General features: G+C 36.9%; 1 long non-coding RNA gene across 1 annotated transcript; it reads right to left on the bottom strand.

Moving 5' to 3' along the window:
* Window positions 1-16,834: 16,834 nt before the first annotated feature.
* Window positions 16,835-20,106, bottom strand: LOC126631015 (uncharacterized). The gene is made up of 2 exons (XR_007626208.1): window positions 19,810-20,106; window positions 16,835-19,760 (listed from the first exon to the last, which is right to left on the bottom strand). It is a non-coding gene; the product is annotated as an uncharacterized LOC126631015 (long non-coding RNA).
* Window positions 20,107-20,338: the final 232 nt, after the last annotated feature.

Here is a 20,338-nt window from a genome sequence, read left to right as displayed (position 1 = left end):
GTTTTATATGCAAGTGTGACATGTGTGGAGATGAACCCCTTAGCTAGCCTTCCATCCATCCATTTAAACCAAATTCGTTTTAGAGTCTTTTCAATTTACAAAGTTTTGTTTTGTTTCCAAAATTCGTCCAAAATCAATCCCCCTTTAGTTTTAAGTGTCAAATTAGTTAGAAATCCATTTAGTTTGTGTTTTTAGGTGTCTTGAGTCAAGTTAAAATCAATTTTCGTCCAAATTCTTCCCTAGTGCTCAAAACTGCCCAGAAAGTGGTTTTAAGGCAGTTTTGAGTGTTTGTTTGCTGTTTTGAGTCTTTTGGTTTGTTTTAGTGTTTTAAAGTTTAGATTTGTGTTCTTTGAGTCTAGGTTAGTGTTTTAAACTTTGTTTTTAAGTTTTTGAGTCAGTTTTCAAGTGATTTGGCAATCCCTCCTAATCCCCGGCCTAGAACGATCCCTACTTACATACTTGCTACAATTGATAAAAAGAGGGTTTAATTTGAGTTCTAGTTAATTTTCACATCAAGTAGTAAAGGTTGTTAATCACAATCGTGTTAAGTAAATTCTTGGCATAAGTTTCATGCAATCATAGTAACAAGTGCTTCGTCAATGCTTATGGTTTTCATAGAACTTAATGATTCTTGCTTGTATCTCTATTATGCAATCATGTAGGGGACTTGTGGGGAATGCTTTGGGTTGTCGTATGCAATCATCCAATTCAATAACGTTAGGAAAATCTGAAGGTTAATTTAAGCGGACCTAATTAACTTGGGGCGTTGAGAATTCATGGGTTGTTGAAAAGCAATTGGAAATCGTTTTGAATGCAAGTATAACATGTGTGGAGATGAACCCCTTAGCTAGCTTTCCATCCATTCATTTAAGCCAAAGTCGTTTTAAAATCTGTTCTAGTTTACAAAGTTTTGTTTTGTTTTTAAATTCGTCCAAATTCAATCCCCCTTTTCTTTGTTGAGATATATTAGTTAGAAGTCAAGTTAGTTTGTGTTTTTAAGTGTTTTGAGTCAAGTTAAAACCTAATTTCGTCCAAGTTTGTGTCTAGTGTTCAAAACTGCCCAGATTGTGTTTTTAAGGCAGTTTTGAGTGTTTTGGTGCTGTTTTGAGTCTTTTGGTTTGTTTTGGTATTTCCAAGTTTAGTTTTTCATTCTTTGAGTCTAGTTTAGTGTTTTAAACTTGTTTTTACGTATTTGAGTCAGTTTTCAAGTGATTTAGCAATCCCTCCTAATCCCCGGCCTAGAACGATCCCTACTTACATACTTACTACAATTGATAAAAAGAGGGTTAATTTGAGTGCTAGTTAATATCATATCAATCCTCGGCAATGGCGCAAAAAATTTGATGCGAAATATATAAGCACACAAATTAAACCCTCTTTTTATCAATTGTAGCACAGTATGTAAGTAGGGATCGTTCTAGGCCGGGGATTAGGAGGGATTGCCAAATCACTTGAAACTGACTCAAAACGTAAAAACAAAGTTTAAAACACTAAACTAGACTCAAAGAATGCAAAACTAAACTATAAAACACCAAAACAAACCAAAAGACTCAAAACTGCCTTAAAAACACCTAACACTAAATTGGACGAAATTGGGTTATGACTTGACTCAAGACACTTAAAAAAACAAACTAAATTGATTTCTAACTAATCTAACACTTCAAAATAAATGGGGATTGAGTTTTGACGAAAATTGAAAACAAGAACAAACTTTGTAAATTGAACAGATTCTAAAACGAATTTGATAAAAGTGAATGGATGGAAAGCTATTTCCAATTGCTTCTCAATAAACCATGAATTCCCAACGCCCCAAATTAACCGTGAATTGCACTAATTAACCCTCAGATTTTCCTAAAGTTATCGAATTGGATGAATTGCATACGACAACCCAAAGCATTCCTCACAAGTTCCCTGCATGAATTGCATAACAAAGATACAAGCAAAGATCATTAAGTTCTATGAAAATCATAAGCAATGGCGAGGCACTCGTTACTATGAATTGCATGAAACTTCTGCCAAGAATTTACTTAACACGATTGTGATAAACAACCTTTACTACTTTTGCATATAAGTTCATAACGATTAGGTGAAATTCCCTTATATCCTAGCATCAAACTTATGCATGAAAATTAAGTGTGCACTCTCAAGAAACATACACAAATCAGTTTTAATTCATGTAGATAAGTAAATTGAATTCACAACTTATGAAACGCAATTGAAAGTAATCAAATCATATAGCAAGCATAAACATGGTTTCAAATCAGTTTTAAACTTATTTATCTTTGTTTTGTACGCATGAGGAACTAAACCCCCCCTTGGCTAGGGGGGATTCAAAACCATGTTTATGCTTGCTATATGATTTGATAACTTCTAATTGCGTTTCATAAGTTGTGAATTCAATTTGCTTATCTATAAGAATTAAAACTGATTTGTGTATGTTAGTTGAGGGTCGACACTTAATTTGCATGCATGAATTTGATGCTAGAGTATAAGGGAATTTCACCTAATCGTTATGAACTTATATTCACAAGTAGTAAAGGTTGATGATCTCAATCGCGTTAAGTAAATTCTTGGCATAAGTTTCATGCAATCATAGTAACAAGTGCTTCGTCAATGCTTATGATTTTCATAGAACTTAATGATTCTTGCTTGTATCTCTATTATGCAATCATGTAGGGGACTTGTGGGGAATGCTTTGGGTTGTCGTATGCAATCATCCAATTCAATAACATTAGGAAAATCTGAAGGTTAATTTAAGCGGACCTAATTAACTTGGGGCGTTGGGAATTCATGGTTTATTGAAAAGCAATTGGAAATCGTTTTATATGCAAGTGTGACATGTGTGGAGATGAACCCCTTAGCTAGCCTTCCATCCATCCATTTAAACCAAATTCGTTTTAGAGTCTTTTCAATTTAAAAAGTTTTGTTTTGTTTTCAAAATTCGTCCAAAATCAATCCCCCTTTAGTTTCAAGTGTCAAATTAGTTAGAAATCCATTTAGTTTGTGTTTTTAGGTGTCTTGAGTCAAGTTAAAATCAATTTTCGTCCAAATTCTTCCCTAGTGCTCAAAACTGCCCAGAAAGTGGTTTTAAGGCAGTTTTGAGTGTTTGTTTGCTGTTTTGAGTCTTTTGGTTTGTTTTCGTGTTTTAAAGTTTAGATTTGTGTTCTTTGAGTCTAGTTTAGTGTTTTAAGCTTTGTTTTTAAGTTTTTGAGTCAGTTTTCAAGTGATTTGGAATGCCGCGGATACTTATAAGTGATGGGGGCTCCCATTTCTGCAATAGAACAATTGAGGCGCTACTCAAGAAATATAATGTCACGCATAAGGTGGCAACACCTTATGATCCTCAAACAAGTGGGCAAGCGGAGGTTTCAAATAGAGAAATCAAGCAGATTTTGGAGAAGACCGTAGGGCCGAACCGGAAAGATTGGAGCTTGCGCTTAAATGATGCATTGTGGGCGTATCGTACGGCCTACAAAACACCAATTGGAATGTCTCCATTACGGCTAGTCTATGGGAAACCATGCCATCTTCCGGTTGAATTGGAGCACAAAGCACATTGGGCCGTCAAAACGTTCAATATGGACATTGATGCCGCAGGACTCCATAGAAAGCTTCAATTGAATGAGCTTGAGGAAGTTAGGAATGAAGCTTACGAGAATGCTCGCATTTACAAGGAGAAAACGAAGGCATTCCATGACAAGATGATTCGTAGCAAGACGTTCTCTATCGGGCAGAAAGTGTTACTTTTCAATTCTCGCCTTCGGTTGTTTCCAGGTAAGTTGCGTTCTAAGTGGATTGGTCTTTTTATTGTTACTAATGTTTTTCCACATGGTGCAGTTCAAATTCAAAGTTTGAAGACGCAACAAGAATTCAAAGTCAATGAACATCGTTTGAAGCCATATTACACAACTTTTGAGGAGAAGGTCGTGGAGGAAGTCTCCCTCCATGCCGTGGGCATTACTCAAGCTTGATTGGAGGCATCGTCCGGCTGGAAGACGATAAAGCAAGCGCTTCATGAGAGGCAACCCATGCGAATAAAGAAAACCTAGGAAGCTCCGACATCACAACCAGATTTGCGTTCCTAAACCCTACTCTTTATTGCTTTTATTTTGCCATATTTGTCATGTTTGCTAGTTGTGTTGTTTGCTTGTTTTTGTGTGAGTCTATGTTTGAAACATTGAGGACAATGTTTGGTTTAAGTGTGGGGGGGAAAACAAGTGTTTTTATTGAAAAATTCGTAGGATTTTACCACCTAACATTTCAAAGGTTGTTTTTCACTGTTTGTAAGTGTTTTTAGTGTGTTTTGAAGCATTTTAGTGTGTTTTAACATGAAAATCCGAAAATCCCATAAAAATTTGAAAAATTGTTTTGAAAAATCCAAAAAGAGTCATTTTTGTGTGTTTGTTCGTGTCTTAGAGTACCTTCCAACACAATGATGAGGATTCGGTTTTTAATTGCATGACTGTTAAAGAGAGTTGTAAACATGGATGGAAGTCTGATATGCTCTTTGGTTTATGCTTGGTTGTGGTTATAACTTACGAATTCACATGTAATCACAAAGGAAAAAATCAGTTTTTGTAACTTGCTTGAAGGAAGGAACTCAAACTAACGCTACAACCCTGTGAGACTTGAGCCTAAACATTCTTTGGAGAGTTAATAATCTGAGAATTTGTTGTTTTCTAAAGTCGTTGCATGATCTCATCATTCTTTGCTTGGTTGCTACTTAGAAGACGTGTCATCATAGATCCAAATATTAGAACTCATACCCATTTCATTTAAAGCATAAAATTGATTAGCATAACTAAAAAGATGAAGTTGTTTAGTAGTTACCACCAGAGCCAAAAAGCCTTCATACCATGCATTTGTTTTGTAGGTTCACCCTTTTGAGCCTTAGTTAGCCATTTTCTTTGTTAGCCACATTATCCTTACCTAGCCTAGATTAGGACTATCCATACCCTTGTTCTTAAAGGATAATAAAGCATGACTTAGAGGGAATTCCTTTTGATCAACATATTGCAGAAAAATAAGTGTGGGGGAAGGGAAATTTTGTGTGCCAAAAGAAGTAGAAGGGCACGGGTTAGAAAAAGAAAAAAAAAAGAAAAGAGCAAAATTCGTAGAAAAAGAAAAAAATGAAGAAAAAATGTGAAAAGAATGAAGAAGAGTTGAAAAATGTGTGAAAAGATGCTCTAAAGTGTTGGATGTTGAAGGAAGGGTCCAAAAAGCTTGAATTTGGCCCTAAGTGTTGCATGAGTCTTCCCCTTGTGTTTCAAAATTGATTTTTTTTTTGCATACAAAAGTGAATTCAAGGTGTCAATTTCAGTACTTTGCTTATTATTCTTTAAGAATGTTTGTTTATCCGTACCTTTCTTTGTTAGCCAATACCTTAGCCCCGTTACAACCCTTTGCTTCTATCTTGATTGTTATGTGTTTCAATATGTGGAGTTTGGAATTGGTATGAGCATATGATATCTTTGGTTCTCGCATCTAAGTAGTAGCATTCCATTCATGAGATCATATCTAAATGCTTATTAACTCCTGAAAATGCTTTTTTTGTTATACATATATGTGAGCGTTCGTTTTCATATTTACATCAATCTTCTCACATATAACTAGTATAGGGTGTGGAGTTAGAAAATCTGTGTGAAAATTGAGTGCATATCTAGTAAGGACTTGAGTAAATTCTCTAAGGCATGTTACTACATTCAAAATCATGTTTTAATTGGTTAAATGTGAACTAGTACGTGGTGACTATGATTAAGTATGTGCTTCAGTGAGAAGATGACTAAAATCTGTGGGAATGATGGTTTTTAATATGTCATGTGCATTGGGAATCCCTGAGGCAAACGTTGGAAGGTTTAGGTTATGTTTTGATTATTTTGTTTCGTTACGTTTTGTTTCTTTGTTTTGCTCGAGGACTAACAAAAGCTAAGTGTGGGGGAATTTGATAGAAGCATATTTATGCGCCTTAGTTAGTTAGTTCTTATGCATTTATGTTGTGTTTTCTTAGTTAAGTTAGTCTTTTAAGCTATTTTCATGTGTTTTCACGTTTTAAGGACAAAGTAAGCAAAATGTTGCAATTTGGAGCATTTTGGAGCAAAATTGAGCTAGAATGGAGCTCATGCATGTGGAGCACAAAGAATGGACGAATTTGAAGGATTGAAGGGCTAGGAATGTGTTTCAAAGTTGAAGACTTGAAGATGCAAAGTTTCCTAATTGAAGTGGGAAAGTGCTTAATTGAAGATGGATTCCTAGTTGAAGATGGATTCCTAGTTGAACATGGATTCCTAGTTGAAGATGGATTCCTAGATGATTGAATTTTCCTACTCAAACAAGGTTTCCTACTTGAAGAAGGGAAGTTAAAGCCAAAGAATCAGCTCAAGTGAAGACACCTTATCCAAAACATTATCCAAACCCTATCCTACCCAATCCTATCTTATCTTATCCTAATCCATCTACATTTCAGCTACTTGGGAGGATTCCTAGCTATATTAGGATGCTTAAAATCAGATTTCTAGAAAACCTAATCCTTTCCTACAAAAATGGCGCCTAGAACCTTTCTAGAAGACCTTTGCCTTGCATTGCAATTCAGCCACTTTCCCTCCACTTTTGTGCCGTGAGTTTTTACCCAAATCCCTTGGGATTTTGGTTTCTAGAAGCCCCTATCCATTCCTGGTTTGGTGCCGCACCTTATCCCCTAATTCCCTTTGGATTTCTGATTTGTTTTCCTTCAAGGATTGTGTTTTATTTTCCTATGCAACTTAGGCCTTTAAATCCTTTTCCTTTGCTACCTAGGGGCTGGATTTTCAGCCTATAAATACAACCCTTTGCCGCACCAATTCACCACCACCCTCTACCAGATTTTCACTACATCATTCACCCAATCATCCCTCTTGTGCCGTGAGTTTGCAAAGGAGAAGGAAGGAGACTCTTGGAGCCGTGCATGCCATTCAAGGAGCTTGGATTGTTGGAGCGTTTCTAGGTGTTTTCTATCTTTATGTCAATGTTTAGATTTATTTATCTTTGTTTATTTGCGAACATGAGGAACTAATTTCTTTATAGTTAGAGGGGAATTCAAAGCCATGATCATATGTTTTATATGATTTGATTTCCTCCAGTATGATTTCATGAATCGTGAATGTGGTTTACTTATCTATTTGATTGATAACATGTTTATGTATGTTAATTAAGGATGCATACTTAGTTCACATGCATGAATTTGACGCTAGAGTATAAGGGAATTTCACCTAATCGTTATTAACTTATATTCATAAGTAGTAAAAGTCGCTAGTCACGATTGTGTTAAGTAAATCCTTGGCAAGAGTAACATGCGTATTCCATAGTTATGAATGCCTCGTCAATGTTTATGATTTCCATTGAACTTAATGATCTTTGATATGTGTCTCTATCATGCGTATTCCATAGTTAGGGTCCTTGATAAGAATAATTTGGTTGTAATGCGTATTCCATTTAATTCAATGAATCTAGGGAAATCTGAGAATTAATTGGTGCAATCTAGTTAATTTGGGACATTGTCATTCATGGTTTGTTGAAAGAGTAACTGGAAATCGAGTCGTATGCATATGTTTCATGTGTGGAGAAGGAACCCTCTAACTAGCCTTTCACCAATCTTTTTCATCCAAAATCGTTTTCATTAAGTTTGTTTTTAAAGTTTATGTTTTAAAGTCCAATTTCGTCAAAACCAACCCCCTTACTTTTAAGTCTTGTTTTTAGAGTCAAAACTTGTTTCTTTTAAGTCTTTGAAGTTCTATTTTCGTCCAAATCACTTGTTAGGTCTAGAATTGAGTCTTTTTGGTTGTTATTTGCTGTTTTGAGTGTTTTGAGTTAGTTTTGAGTCTATAGAGTCTAGTTTAGTGTTTTTGAGTCTTATTTGTGTTGATTAGCATCCCTAGTTAATCCCCGGTCTAGAACGATCCCTACTTACATCATTACTACAATTGTCATCAATAGGGTTTAATTTGTGTGTCAACTTAATTTTCACATCATGAAAGTTGTGTGAAATCTGATGGGTGAAGGGAACAAGAGGTATGCAGGAATTGAGTGTGATAATAAAGTGTATTGAGGCATGAAATCAGAAATATTTTAGGGGACAAGGATGATTAAGCATGCTTGGGAATCCAAAGGGAATGCTATGTGGATTGCACGGCAAGGATGTGTGTCCTTTTGTGGCTGAGTTATTGATCCTTTGTACACTAATTCTTCACATTCTTAGCCTCTTTAAGTCTTTAATTTCGTCCAAACCTTGGTTCCAAATATGTGACATGCATTCCAAGCTCCATTTTGCTCCAAAATGCTCCAAAATGCATCTTCTTGCCTACTTTGTCCTTAAAATCTGAAAACACACGAAAATGACTTTAAACATTAAAATAACTAAGGAAACACGACATAAATGCACAAGAACAAGCCAACTAAGTCGCATAAATATGCTCCTATCAAATTCCCCCACACTTAGCTTTTGCTAGTCCTCGAGCAAACAAAGAAATAAAACGAAACGAAACAAATACAACACAACCTTAACCTTCCAACATTTGCCTCAGGGATTTCCAATGCACATGACATTCTAAAGATTATCATCCCCATAGATTTGAGTCATCTCTACACTTAAGCACATACTTAATCATAGTCACTACTTACTTGTTCACGTTAATCAATTAAAACAATGTTTTGAATGTAGTAACATGCCTTAGAGAGTTCGCTCAAGTCCTTACAAAGTGTGCACTCAATTTTCACTCATATTTCCAACTACACACCCTATACTTGTCATATGTGAGAAGATTGATGTAAACATGAAAACGAACGCTCACATATATGTATTACAAAGAAAGGGATTTCTGGAGCATGTTTAGATATGATCTCATGAATGGAATGCTACTACTTAGATGCAAGAACCAGTGACACCATATGCTCATATCAATTTCAAACTCCACATATTTAAACGCATGACACTCAAGATGAAGTTAAGGGTTGTAACGGGGCTTGGGGTGATGGCTACAAATGAATGATAAGGATAACAATCGTTCTTAAAGCAATAGCAAGCAAAGTAATGAAATTGAAACTTAGAATTCACTTAGATTGCAGAAATCAACTTTTAGACCCGAAGGAAAAATTCAAGCAATATTTAGGGCCGATTTCGATGTTTTGGACCCTTTCTTCAACAAGCAACACTTTAAAACTCTTTTTCACATATTTTTCAACTCCTTTTCTTTTCACAACTCTTCTATTTTTCACGAATTTTTTCTTTTCTACTCGTGCCTTATGAATGATTTTGGCATACACACACACACAAGAATTACTTCCCCCACACTTGTTTTCTGCCATACATTAATCAAAAGGAATTCAATTTGAATCATGCTTTACTATGCTTCAAGAACAAGGGTATGGATGGTCCTAAACTAGGCTAGGTAAGGATAATGTGGTTTAACAAAGAATGTAGGCTATCAAGGCTCAATGGGGTTAACTTAAACATATAACGATATGTGATACATGGCAGTTTGGCTTTGATGGTGGTAATTACACAACTTCATCTTGAATATGTGTTATGCAAATCAATATCATGCTTTGAATGAAATGAGCATGAGTTCTAGCATTTGGAACTAAATGATGAAACGCCTTCTAAGTAGTAACCAAGCAAAGAAAAATGAGATCATGCAACAACTTTAGAAAACAGTAATGCACAGATTATCAACTCTCCAAATAACGTTTAGGCTCAAGTCTCACAAGGTTGTAGCGTTTGTTTGAGTTCCTTTCTTCAAGCATGTTACAAAAACTAATTTTTCCTTTATGATTGCATGTGAATTCATAAATTATAACTACAACCAAGTATAAACCAAAGAGCATATCAAACTTTCATCCATGTTTATAATTCTCTTTAACAGTCATGTAATTAAAAACCAAATCCTCATCATTGTGTTGGAAGGTACCCTAAGACACAAAATAAACAAACAAAAACAAATCTTTTTTGGTTTTTCAAAACAATTTTTCAAATTTTTATGTCAAAACACACTGAAACACTCCAAAACAGCTTGAAAACACTTAAAAGAGCAAGGCACAACATTAGAAGTAATGGGTGATAAACTCCTACGAATTTTATGCAAAACAATGGTTACCCCCCCACACTTAAATCAAACATTGTCCTTAATGTTTCAAGTATAAATTCACACAAAAACAAGCAAATAAACAAATGACGAATAAACATGACAAGTATAGCAAGGTAAAAACAAGAAAGAGTAGAGTTTAGGAACGCAAATCTGGTTATGGAGGTAGATGATCTTGTTGCCTTTCCACAGCTTTGATCTTGAACTGGATTTGAATTGTACGGCGAAGCTTTGCTCTTTGGTGATATTGTTGAAGCTTCTTGAGTTCTTCAACTCAGACTCCTTCTGCTCTCGAGTTGATTGTGCAGGCTCAATTCCTTATTTGTTCTCCAAGGAGATGTGGCAGCTTCTTTAGTTCTTCAACTCAGACTCTTTATGCTGGGTTGATTGTGCAAGCTGCATTCTTCTCTACTTGTTTCTTCTGCACGACGGGCAGGCACGAGGTAAAGGTGTTGGTCTGTTTCTTTCTTCAATCTTTCCAAGTGCCCACCTCTTGCTTTCTTTCTCCTTGTCCCTAGTTGAGGATGAATTAGCACGTTGTCTCCACATGCTTCGAGGTATCATCTTCATTTCCCTTATACGTGAGAGACGAAGAGGAAGCATAAGATGATGAGTCCTCGAGAGCAAGTGCTGGCTGGAGAAAGGACAGGGATAAAGCATGATATGAGATAGTCGTGCTCTCAACCTTTATGATATGAAATACTTGTGCTCTGGATGGGTTGTTTGCAGGGGTATCCCAGGGGATGAGAAATACAGAGTGACTCGAGATGGTTTGTTGGAAAGCCATTTCAGAAAGGATGAAAGGTTAAGTGAGGTTGAAAGTTGGGTGAGGCTGCTTCACTTTGAAGTTCAACATTTATAGAATTTTCTTAATGGCTAGGAAGGCATTGTTCCATTACTCGTGTCGCCCAGCCTGGGATAATTTAACAGTAGTTTTCACGTGCATTCCGCTTCTCCAGAAATTTTCGACAGATTGCGCGTGATTTACGCAACGTAGATGTACAATTTGACAGATGTTGACACGTCTCGATAAAGCAGAGGCCTCTTTAATATCCGAAATTTGCGCTTCGAGTTCTGAGCTTCATTGAGGGCAGAGATTGCATGTGACAAGTGCTGACGAGGCTGAGAGAGACAGATGGTTGGAATCGGCGCTTCGACAGACTGCCCGTGATTTTTGCAAAGCTGAGTTTGCGTGTGACGGGTGCTGACGAGGCTGAGAAAGCTGACACTCTTCGATATCTGGAATTGGTGGTTTGTGAGCAAGCCCAACTTTTGAGAAAGCTGGCGCCTCTTCGATTTTTGAATGGCTTCTTCGATTTCTGAGCTCACCTCTTCGATCTCTGAAATCCCATCGCGTGCTGATTTTTATAGAGGTATGCAGGACGTTCAAAGCACACTTGAATTTCTGCCTGTAAAAACTCCCGTTTTGCACTTCTACGTTCTTGACTTGTCCGATCTCCTCTTTCTTTAACACCTCTGAAAAATGTCTGGCCCTTCCGACCGTCATTTTGACTTGAACCTTGGTGAAGAAGCAGCCCCTCCTTCTCCAGACAACATATGACGCCCGTCCTTCATATCCCCTACTGGTCCTCTTACCGTTGGGGATTCGGTGATGAAAAATGACATGACCGCTGCGGTGGTGGCCCGGAACCTTGTCACCCCCAGAGATAACAGACTGCTCTCTAGACAGTCTGATGAATTGGCTGTTAAGGAGTCTCTGGCTCTTAGCGTGTAGTGTGTGGGTTCTGTGTCCAACATGGCCCAACGGCTATTTGCTCGAACCCGTCAAGTTGAATCGTTGGCGGCTGAAGTATTGAGTCTCAAATAGGAGATTAGAGGACTCAAGCATGAAAATAAACAATTGCACAAGCTTGCACACAACTATGCCACAAACATGAAGAGGAAAATTGATCAGCTGCAGGAATCTGATGGTCAGATTTTACTTGATCATCGGAGGTTTGTAGGTTTGTTCCAACAACATTTGCCGTCGTCTTCTGAGGCTGTACCGCGTAGTGAAGCTCCAAATGATCAACCTCCGGTACCTCCTCCTTCTGTGGCTCCACCGACTGCTGAGATTCCGCGACTACTGAGACTTCTCCCAATCAGCCATTGTGAAGGCTCCCTCTTGTCTTATGCTGTGTTTCTTTATTTCCCAGTTTCCTGTTCATTTCCATGAAGTTTAATGTTAAAATCCTTTGCATATTTGTTAATGTTTCAAAATAGAAAGTCATACCCCAAAAATAATTAAACAAGCAAAAATATTGACAATCAAGCAAAATAAATGGGTTGCCTCCCTTGAAGTGCTTGCTTTAACGTCTTCCAGCCGGACGATGCCACATTGATCAACCTTCATGGGAACCCACAGCATGCAGTGGGATCTCCTCCACAACATGCTCCACAAAGTGCTCGTAGTACAGCTTCAAGCGATGTCCATTCACCTTGAATTCTTGCCCGGTTCTCAAGCTCTTAATTTGGACTGCACCATGCACAAAAAGATTAGTAACAATAAACGGGCCAACCCACTTGGAACGTAACTTACCAGGGAATAGACGAAGACGGGAGTTGAACAACAACACTTTCTGCCCAATTTCGAAAGTCTTGCCTCGAAGCATCTTATCATGGAATGCCGTGGTCTTCTCTTTGTAAATTCTAGCATTCTCATAAGCTTCATGTCTTATCTCATCAAGTTCACTCAATTGAAGCTTTCGATGAATTCCAGCTTGGTCCACATTCAAATTGAAGGTCTTGATGGCCCAATGAGCTCTATGTTCTAATTCCACGGGAAGATGGCAAGGCTTGCCATACATAAGTCGAAAAGGAGACATACCAATGGGGGTCTTGTAAGCCGTTCGATACGCCCATAGTGCATCATCCAACCGTAAGCTCCAATCTTTTCTATTTGGCCCAACAGTCTTCTCCAAAATCTGTTTGATCTCACGATTAGACACCTCGGCTTGGCCATTGGTTTGGGGGTGGTAAGGTGTGGAAACCTTATGCGTCACATGGTACTTCTTGAGTAATGCCCCAATGGTACGGTTGCAAAAATGAGACCCTCCATCACTGATTAGCACCCTAGGCATCCCAAATCTAGAAAAGATATTAGTTTTCACAAAATCTGCCACAACTTTAGAATCGTTAGTTCAAGTGGCTTTCGCTTCCACCCACTTTGAAACATAATCAACGGCAAGTAATATGTAGGTGAAACCAAAAGATGAAGGAAAAGGACCCATAAAATCGATACCCTAAACATCAAAGATTTCAACAACAAAGATGGGTACCTGCGGCATTTGATCTTTTTGGCTAATATTACCTGTCCTTTGGCAGCGATCACATGTTAAACAAAAGGTTCTAGCATCTTTAAACAAAGTAGGCCAATAAAAACCACATTCAAGAACCTTAAAAGCTGTCCTTTGGGTGCCAAAGTGACCCCCACATGCATATGTGTGACAAAAACTTAAAATTGAGTGAAAATCTTATTCATGCACACATCTTCTTATAACCTGATCTGAACAATATTTCCACAAGTATGGGTCATCCCAAACATAAAATCTAGCATCCTTTTTAAGTTTATCACGTTGGAATTTGTTTAGGGTGCTAGGAACTTGTTTAGTTACCAAATAATTCACCAAATCTGCGTACCAAGGTGCACTGATAGGAGCATATTTATGCTACTTAATTGGCTTGTTCTCATGCATTTAGGTTGTGTTTACTTAGCTATTTTAGTGTTTAAAGTCACTTTTGTGTGTTTTCAGGTTCTAAGGTCAAAGTGTGCAAAAAGAAGCAAAATGGAGTTTGGAATGCATGTCACATATTTGGAGCCAAGGTTTGGACGAATTTGAAGGCTTGGAGATGATGATTCCTACTTGAACAAGGTTTCCTAGTTGAAGTAGGAAAGTGCTTACATGAAGGAGGATTCCTAATCAATGAAGGATTCCTAATTGACGAAGGATTCCTAATTGAAGATGGATTCCTAATCACATGAAGATTCCTAGAAGAACAAGGATTCCTACTTCAAGTAGGAAAGTTAAGCCAAGGTTTCCTACTTTGGTTTGATTTTTCCTAATTGTCCCTAAAAGTTCCAGCAATTATGAAGATTTTCTAAGCATTCTAGGACACGAAACAAAAGCCTAGAACCCTTATGGACCACTTGCCACACTCCCTTGCCCTTTCCTCTTCCTTGCCGTGCAAGGGAGAGGGCTCTTTCCTGTTTTGGAGCATTAAAACACCTTCCTTTTATTGCTTTAAACCCTGGCCGAATTTCCTTGACCTTCCCTTTTAATTTTCTGATTTGTTTCCTTAATTCTAGAAGCTTTAAACTTAATTCCTGATTACCTAATTAGCCTAGGGTTTTTAATTTCCTAATCCCTTTAAATAAACAGGTTTGTGCAGCCACAAACATGACCATTCAGCCACACACTCTCCCAAATTCGTCAAACCCCATCCACAACCTCAGAAACCATTCCTCCTCCATCTCTGCCGATTTCCACCACCATTCTTCATCTCCACACCTTCCACACAACACCCATACACTACCCCCAAGCCTTGCCGTGCCCCTACACCATCCATAATCCATTCTACATCACACAAACCCCCCAGAAATCATCCTCACCCAATCTGCCGCAAGGAGAAGAGAAGGAGACAGTTCATGAAAATTGTTTGGCTCTTCAATCTGAGTTGTTGAACAATTTTAGGTGTATTCTATCTTATATTTCAATGTCTACTTCTTGTAATCTTTGTTTTTCATTGAGTATGATTGGCTAAATTCGTTTTGGCTAAGGGTGTATTCGAAACCATGTTTATTTATGTGAAATAAGTTGATTACTTCCAGTTATCGTTGCATAAGTCGTGAATACAATTTGCTTAACCGTTTAATTCAAAACTTATTCTTGTATGTTGATTGAGAGTGCACGCTTGATTTGCATGCTGGAATTTGGTGCTAGAATATAAGTTTGTTACACCTAATCGTTATGAATTTATATTCGCAAGTAGTGAAGATCGCTAGTCACGATCGTGTTAAGTAGATTCATGGCAGGAGTATCATGCTTTTCATAGTTACAATTGCCTTGTCGATGCTTATGATTTCCAAAGAACTTAATGATTCTAACTTGTATCTTTATCATGCTGTTAATATAGAGAATTCGTTAGGAATAATTTGTTTGCGATGCATATTCATCCAATTCAATGATTCTAGGGAAATCTGAAAGTTAATTTAAGCGGACCTAATTAACTTGGAGTGTCGAGGTTCATAACTTATTGAATTGATAACTGGAAATCGATTACGTTGCATAAATTTCATGTGTGGAGAAGAACCCCTTAGCCATTCCATCACCCATTGATTCATCACATTTAGTTTACAATCTGTTTTAATTTACAATTTGTGCATTTAGTTCAAATTCGTCCAAACACAATTCCCCCATATTTTGTTAAGTTTGAGTCTTCATAATCTGTCCTCTTTGGTGTTTTTAAGTATTTTGAGTCATAAGTTTTGTCAAATTCGTCCAAATCTTGTCTTAGTTGCTGTTTGAGTCAATTAACTTGTTTTAATCAGTTTTGGGCAGATTTGAGTGTTTCAAATCTGTTTTGAATCTTAGTAGTCTAATTAGAGTCTTTAAGTTTAGTTTTTGTGTTTCTAAGTCGATTTGTATTAGATTAGCACCCCTAGTTAATCCCCGGTTAGAACGATCCCTACTTACATCATTACTACAATTGTCACAAATAGGGTTTAATTCTTTGAGTCTAATTTAGTGTTTTAAACTTTGTTTTTATGTTTTTAAGTCAGTTTTCAAGTGTTTAGCAATCCCTCCTAATCCCCGGTTTAGAACGATCCCTACTTACATACTTTGCTACAATTGATAAAAAGAGGGTTTAATTTGTGTGTTTAGTTATTTTACGCATCACCTATTGATGTGAAAATTATGTTGACACTCAAATTAACCCTCTTTTTATCAATTGTAGCAAAGTATGTAAGTAGGGATCGTTCTAAACCGGGGATTAGGAGGGATTGCAAAATCACTTGAAAACTGACTCAAATACGTAAAAACAAGTTTAAAACACTAAACTAGACTCAAAGAATGCAAAACTAAACTTTAAAACACCAAAACAAACCAAAAGACTCAAAACAGCCCAAAAACACTCAAAACTGCCTTAAAACCACAATCTGGGCAGTTTTGAACACTAGACACAAACTTGGACGAAAATTGGTTTTAACTTGACCTAAGACACTTAAAAACACAAACTAAAGTGATTTCTAACTACTATGACTCAACTAAGTAAAGGGGGATTGATTTTGGACGAATTTAACTTTGAAAACAGAAACTTTGAAAACAAACTTAGACAAAAACGTTTTGATGAAAATTAAGATGGTGAAAGGCTAGTTAGAAGGTTCCTTCTCCACACATGAAACATATGCATACGACTTGATTTCCAATTACTCTTTCAATAAACCATGAATGACAATGCCCCAAATTAACTAGATTGACCAATTAATTCTCAGATTTCCCTAGATTCATTGAATTGAATGGGATACGCATTACAACCAAATTATTCTTATCAAGGACCCTAACTATGGAATACGCATGATAGAGACACATATCAAAGATCATTAAGTTCAATGGAAATCATAAGCATTGACGAAGCATTCATAACTATGGGATACGCATGTTACTTTTGCCAAGGATTTACTTAACACAATCGTGACTAGCGACTTTTACTACTTATGAATATAAGTTAATAACGATTAGGTGAAATTCCCTTATACTCTAGCATCAAATTCATGCATGCGAACTAAGTATGCATCCTTAATTAACACACAAGAACAAGTTATCAATCAAATAGATAAGTAAACCACATTCACGATTCATGAAATCATAACTGGAGGTAATCAAGTCATATAAAACATATGATCATGGCTTTGAATTCCCCTCTAACTATAAAGAAATTAGTTCCTCATGTTCGCAAATAAACAAAGATAAATAAATTTAAACATTCTAACAAAGATAGAAAACACCTAGAATCGCTCCACAATCCAAGCTCCTTGAATGGCATGCACGGCTCCAAGAGTTCTTCCTTCTTTTCCTTGCAAACTCACGGCACAATGAGGGATGTTTGGGTGAATGGTGTAGTGAAAATATGGTAGAGGAGGGTGACTAAATGGTGCAGCAAAGGGTGGTATTTATAGGCTGAAATTCGCAGCCCCTATGTAGCAAAGGAAAAGGATTTAAAAGCCTAATTTGTATAGGATAATAACACACAATCCTTGAAGGAAAAGGCTAAGGCTTTTAGAAACCAAGGGGGAAAGGAATAATCAGGTTTCTAGGAGTCCTAGAAAGGTTTGGGGCGTCACTTTTGTAGGAGAAGGGATAAGGCCTTCTAGAAAGGTTATTTTGTGGCTGATTTCTAGAAAAACAAGGGATAAGGTGTGGCACCTTTGTAGGAAAGGATTAGGTCTTCTAGAAATCCCATTTTAAGCATCCTAATCTAGTTAGAAACCCTCCTAAGTGGCTGGAATGTGGATAATTTAGGATTAGGATAAGATAAGATAGGATAAGGTTTGTTTGGATAAGTTAAGCTAAGATAAGGTTATGATGAGGTTTTGGATAGATTCCTTATCTTGAGCTGATTCTTTGGCTTTAATTCTTCTTCTTCATGTAGGAAACCTTGCTTGAGTAGGAAACTTCATGTCTCTAGGAATCCATCTTCATTTAGGACTCCTACATTGATTAGGAATCCTTCTCCATTTAGGAATTCTTCGTGTAAGCCCTTTCCTACTTCAACTAGGAAACTTTGTATCTTCAATTCTTCAACTTCAAAACACATTCCTAGCTTCATCAATCCTTCAAATTCGTCCATCCCTTGTGCTACATATGCATGAACTCCATTCTAGCCCAATTTTGCTCCAAAATGCTCCAAATTGCTTCCTTTTGCTCACTTTGTCTCTAAAACCTGAAAACACATGAAAATAGCTTAAAAGACTAATTTAACTAAGAAAACACAACATAAATGCATAAGAACTAACTAACTAAGGCGCATAAATATGCTCCTATCAAATTCCCCCACACTTAGCTTTTGCTAGTCCTCGAGCAAAACAAAACGAAACAAAGTAAATAAACGAAACAAAACGAGTAAAACACAACCTAAACCTTCCAACAATCGCCTCAGGGATTTCCAATGCACATGACATGTTAAAAATCATCATTCCCACAGATTTTAGCCATCTTTACGCTTAAGCACATACTTAATCATAGTCACTACTTATTAGTTCACAAATAACCAATTAAAACGTTGTTTTGAATGTAGTAACATGCCTTAGAGAATTTGCTCAATTCCTTACTAGATATGCACTCAATTTTCACACAGAATTTCTGACTACACACCCTATACTAGTTATATGTGAGAAGATTGATGTAAATATGAAAACAAATGCTCACATATATGTATGACAAAGGAAGCACTTTCCAGAGTTAACAACATGTTTAAATATGATCTCATGAATGGAATGCTACTACTTAGATGCGAGAACCAGTGACACCATATGCTCATACCAATGTTAAACTCCACAAATTGAAACACATAACACTCAAGATTAAAGTAAAGGGTTGTAACGGGGCTTGGGGTATTGGCTAACAAAGAAGGGTAAAGGATAAACAAACGTTCTTAAAACAATAGTAAGCAAAGCAATGAAATTGACACTTAAAATTCACTTTAGAGTGCAGAAAACAACTTTAAACACAAAGGGGAATACGCATGCATATTTAGGGTCAAATGCAACTTTTTGGACCCTTTCTTCAACAATCAACACTTTAGAACTCTTTTTCACATCTTTTCAACTCTTTTTTCATACTTTTCACATTTTTTCTTTTTCTTTTTCTTTTTCCACGAATTTCATTTTTTTTTTCTTTTTCATGCCTCATTCAAGACTTTGGCACACCCACAACAAAACTCACTTCCCCCACACTTATTTTCTGCCAATAATGACCAAAAGGAATTCATTTTGAGTCATTTATTACTATGCTTCAAGAACAAAGGTATGGATGGTCCTAATCTAGGCTAGGTAAGGATAATGTGGGTTAACAAACAACATAGGCTAAACAAGGCTCAACGGGGTTAAACCTACAAAAACAAATGCATGGAATGAAGGCTTTTTGGCTATGGTGGTACTACTAAACAACTTCATCTTGAATATGTGTTATGCAATTCAATAACATGTTTTGAATGACATTGGCATGAGTTCTAGTGTTTGGAACTAAATGATGAAACGCCTTCTAAGTAGTAACCAAGCAAAGAATAATGAGATCATGCAACGACTTTAGAAAACAAGAATGCACAGATTTTAACTCTCCAAATAAACATTTAGGCTCAAGTCTCACAAGGTTGTAGCGTTTGTTTGAGTTCCTTCCTTCAAGCATGTTACAAAAACTGATTTTTTTCTTTATGATTACATGTGAAGTCATAAGTTATAACCACAACCAAGCATAAACCAAAGAGTAAATCAAACTTTCATCCATGTTTATAACTCTCTTTAACAATCATGCAATTACAAACCGAATCCTCATCATTGTGTTGGAAGGTACCCTAAGACACAAACAAACACACAAAAACAACTTTAAAACGACTCTTTTTGGGTTTTTTCAAAACTTTTTCTATTTTTTTCTTGAATTTTCGGATTTTTTGGTAAAGCTACATAAAAACACATCCAAACTTTCTAAAAACACTTAAAAACAATGAAAAACAACCTTTGAAATGTTAGGTGGTAAAATCCTACGAATTTGACACAAAAACACTTTGTGTACCCCCCCACACTTAAACCAAACATTGTCCTCAATGTTTCAAACATAGACTCACACAAAAGCAAGCAAATAACACAACTAGCAAACATGACAAATATGGCAAAGTAAAAGCAATAAAGAGTAGGGTTTAGAAACGCAAATCTGATTATGATGCCGGAGCTGCCTAGGTCCTCTTTATTTGCATGGGTTGCCTCCCAAGAAGCGCTTGCTTTAACGTCTTCCAGCCGGACGATGCTCCATTGAAGGTTTATGGAACCCCACGGCATGGAGGGGTGTTTCCAAAACCTGACCTACGAAATACTTCATCTTTTGGGTCCTTGAATGGGATGGGATAATGATCCTTTCTTATTGTCATGTTTTGCTTCTCTAAATCAACACGAACTCTCCCACCACGTTGTCTTCGATTTGGTACCTGCACCATACAAGGTAACAACCTATTAG

Source organism: Malus sylvestris, chromosome 8 (genome assembly GCF_916048215.2).
Source record: "Malus sylvestris chromosome 8, drMalSylv7.2, whole genome shotgun sequence".
Taxonomy (NCBI): Eukaryota; Viridiplantae; Streptophyta; class Magnoliopsida; order Rosales; family Rosaceae; genus Malus; species Malus sylvestris.
Note: the sequence above shows the minus strand (reverse complement) of the source record. Positions and strands in the feature narration are given on the sequence as shown.